We start from the raw sequence: 4,515 nt of genomic DNA, 5'->3' as shown, positions 1-4,515 counted from the left end.
CAACGCAACTGTAATGTTCCCAGGTCCAGAAACGTATTAAGGATATCGGTAAAACAGTCCATGTGACATCAGTGGCTCAACTTCAGTTTTGCGAAGCTATGAGAATACTTTTTATGCACAAAGAAAACAAAAATAACACAATTTATTTAACAATTCTTCTCCCCTGAGTTACGTCTTCTGCCATTTTGGAGAGTACCCAAGAACGTAATCGCCATTGTTTACGTTAGGGGGGAAAGTGCGCGCATGAACGTAATCAGCGTAATCAGCGTTGTTTACACTTATGGTAAAGTATGCGTATGCGTTGTGATACTCTCCAAAATGGCGGAAGACAGTAACTCGGGGGAGAAGAATTGTTGAATAAAGTCGTCATTTTTGTTTTCTTGTAATCAGCGCTATTTACGTTCGCGGGGAAAAGCACGCGCATGAACAGAATCGGCGTAATCAACGTTGTTTACGCTTAGGGTAAAGCGTGCGTATGCGTTGTGATACTCTCCAAAATGGCGGAAGACAGTAACTCGGGGGAGAAGAATTGTTGTATAAAGTCGTCATTTTTGTTTTCTTTGCGCATAAAAAGTATTCTCGTAGCTTCGCAAAATTGAAGTTGAGCCACTGATGTCACATGGAATGTTTTACCGATGTCCTTGCTATGTTTCTGTCTGGGAACATTTCAGTTGCTTTGCTGTCTATGGGAGGGTCAGAAAACTCTCAGATTCCATCAAAAATATCTTAAATTGTGTTCCGAAGATGAACGGAGGTCTAACGGGTTTAGTGGGAGGGTGAGTAATTAATGACAGAATTTTCATTTTGGGGTGAACTAACCCTTTAACTTCAGACCATTGATTCCTTTCATTTTTGGTAAACTATTCCTATAAAATATACATAAAAAACATGCACTCAGTTAAAGCGGAAAACATGTACATTACCGAAACCCATTTACTGAATAAAATCCTGGATGAACAAAAAAGAAAGATTCAATTAAGTTTATGAGCAAACATTCTTCCAAAATGATCTGTCTTTAATAATGTTCTAAAAACATTAGAACAAAAACGTTATTTATTTATATCGTTCATAAAGCATTTTTTTTTTCTGATTAATTTAGTTGGATGCATTTAAACATTACTGCTTCCTACAAGATGTGTGTGTATTTATATATACATAATAAATATGCACACACACATATATTATGTAAACAAAAACTTTTATTTTGGATGCGATTAATCGCGATTAATCGTTTGACAGCACTAGTTTTTGTACATGTGAAATAATGACACCGGAAGGATGGATTAGTGGATTGTTGTGGTTTGAACTTCTCTATTCTTGTAGAATTAGAAAGATTTGTAAAATGTTATTTTAATGTAAATGTGTAACAGGCTGTAAAGTGCTCCATTATAGAGAATTTCCTGTTCTTTTATGTGCACAGAATCGAGTGTGTTTTGCGATCATCCAGAATACAAACCATTCAAAACTGAGCCTGCACATTTACACATGAGGAGTATCACTAGCAGACCGTCATGTGCGGAGTGCGGACAGCAGCCTGATCATTGTGCGTTTGATGGCTTCTGCTGCTGCTGCTAATGATTATCTGTCAGTGTGTGTGTGGAACGGTATCGGACGGACAGGCCGGGGAAAGGCCCCCTTCGGGACAGGACACACGGCTGGGATCAGGACTGAGGACGCCAGCGTTCAGGACAAACCCAGGGCTGATTTACGCAATCAATGAGCTCAAACTGTGTTGTGTAACCCCGAGTCTCTCATTAAGGCTGATGAGGATGAGAGCATGTTTCCATTTCAAACGTACTGTATCTGTATGGCCTCTGATTGGGAGTTTATGAAATACCAAAAACTATAATTAACCTGACAAACCTGTATGTATCTATATATGAATCTGTATTGTGCATTAGGGTATTTAAAAATGTTCAAAAGTTTTGGGTCCATTTTTTTTTTTTGAAAGAAATAAATACTTACATTCAGCAAATATGCATTAAATTAATCAAAAGTGACAGTATAGACAATTTGAAGATTCCTATTTGAAATAAAAGCTGTTATTCTGTACTTTTCATCATTTTAATCAAAGTGTTTCATCACAGTTTCCATAAAAATATTAAGCAGCACATCTGTTTTCAAAGTTGATAATAATAAGATGTTTCTTAAGCTGCAAATCCGCATATTAGAATGATTTCTGAAGGATCATGTGACACTGAAGACTGGAGTAATGATGCTGAAAATTCAGCTTTGCATCACAGGAATAAATTACATTTTAAAATGTATTCAAATAGAAAACACTTATTTGAAATTGTAATAATATTTCACAACATTACTGTTTTTACTGTATTTGTTTAACCAAATTATGCAACCCTGATGAGCAAAAGAGACATACATGCATACATATACACAAATAAATAAATACTTTGGACACTATCTATTTATCTGTCTATATATAAATATATAGCATGAAATTAAATTCAAAAGACATTTAGAAACCCATATTTTTTGGTAATGTTCTACACTCTAAAAAATGCTGGGTTAAATACAACCCAGTGCTGGGTAAAATAGGGACAAACCCAACAATTGGGCTGTTTTGACCCAGCGGTTGGTTTAAATGTTTAACCCAACCTTCTGGGTAGTAACCCAACCGCTGGGTAAAAACAACCAAATTGCTGGGTTTGTCCCTATTTTACCCAGCACTGGGTTGTATTTAACCCAGCATTTTTAAGAGTGTACATTTTCAGTAAACACTTTCATTTTATATCCTAGTAACAGTTTTGTTGCTGAGTCCTGAAGCAAAACCAGTTGAGAAAAACCAGCTTAGCTGACAGATGAATGGGTTTTGAAAGACGCAAAGACCAGCAATCTGTGTGCCACACACTTCAGCTCTGACCATAGTTCAGTCATGTGATGAGACTCGTTCAGCTGAGATTCCGAGATTCAGAGACTGAACCGACCACAGCAGAAGCAGCACAGTTTGCATCTATTCAAAACAGCCCAACCTCACTTTTACATGCAGATCAATGCAAAAGGGGAAAGAGCCAAAGTCAACCATCACCTCCGTGAAGGAGTTATGTCACCAGGTGAAAGGTACACTCTAAAAAATGTTGGGTTGAAACAACCCAGCATTTTTTAGAGTGTAGACTTTTTTCAGAAAACTGAGAATAAATTCAAAGCCTTGCAAACACCTTGAAAGCCTGATTTATTTAATAATCCAAATAAACAGGCTAAAAGTATTCTTTCAAAGATTATGCAATACAATCCGGCTACATATAAAACTGAAACTGTATAACTACTATGATGCATACAAACAGGAACACTGTTATGACTCAATGACTGTCTTTTACTTCTTTTTTTTTTCTTGTTCAGTTTTATTTAAACCCTGCTGGTTCTTCATGTTGTTTATAAAAAGAATCGGATTATAAAAATACAGTCTTAAAACGTAGGCGACAGCAGCAGATTTGCCAAAATCCAGCTGCGTAAGAGCATTTTGATGTTGCATTAAATGTATATGCATTAAAGTACTTCTGATTCAAACTCCAATGATACACAGAAGACAGTGCATAAGCTTTAAAGTTTAATTATAACCATCAATCATTAAAAATGCAAACATATTTTAGAACAGTCACAAATAAAACAGATATTTGCTCTTTGATGATTTATTGATAGCAAGCTGCTTTGCACCATTTAAACGGCACTCGTTATATAAAAGGGTTTAAATCTGAGGTTCGTGCAGAGTCACACCTGTCTGACAAAAGATAACGGAGTGCGGCGCCATCTAGTGCTAATTATAAGAAGTGTGCCGCAGTTTTGAGCCAGTCACTGGACACACACACACACACACGTCTGGTCAGCTATCCTTGTGGGGACTCTCTATAGGCGTACTGGTTTTTTTACTGTACAGACCGTATATTCTATTGCCCTACACCAACCCTACCCCTAAACCTACCCCTCACAGGAAACTTTGTGCATTTTTAGATTTTCAAAAAACTTCATTATGTGTGATTTATTAGCTTGTTTACCCGTGGGGACCTCAATTTAGGTCCCCACCGTGACACGAGTCCCCATGAGTCTGTGTGTATTCAGGTTTAAGTCCCCACCAGAATAGAAAAACAGGTACACACACACACACACAATTATACACACTCAAACACACACACACACACACACACACACACACACTCACACACACGTTTACTTAGCTATCTAAATGGGGACATTACATTTTATTGTACTTCTATTGTTTTTATATACAGATAGTTATACACGTTTTAACCTAAGCACCCCTACCCCTAACCCTAGCCCTCGCAGAAAACTTTCTGCATTAAAAAAAATAAAAAATAAAAATGTTTACTTTATTTTTATACGAGTTTTACAAATGAGGACGTCCCCAAATGGAGGTTTTTGGCGATTTTGTCAGGTTTTGCTCACTTTTGGGTACAAATCTGTCCCCAAAATATGGTTAAGTAGGTACACACACACACGATTCCACCCAATCAGCTTATCTTTGTAAAATGGAACAGCTTCTTA

Source organism: Sinocyclocheilus rhinocerous, unplaced genomic scaffold (assembly GCF_001515625.1).
Source record: "Sinocyclocheilus rhinocerous isolate Xijiao unplaced genomic scaffold, SAMN03320098_v1.1 scaffold2187, whole genome shotgun sequence".
Lineage (NCBI taxonomy): Eukaryota > Metazoa > Chordata > Actinopteri > Cypriniformes > Cyprinidae > Sinocyclocheilus > Sinocyclocheilus rhinocerous.
The sequence above is the reverse complement of the archived record's forward strand: the minus strand, read 5'-3'. Positions refer to the sequence as shown.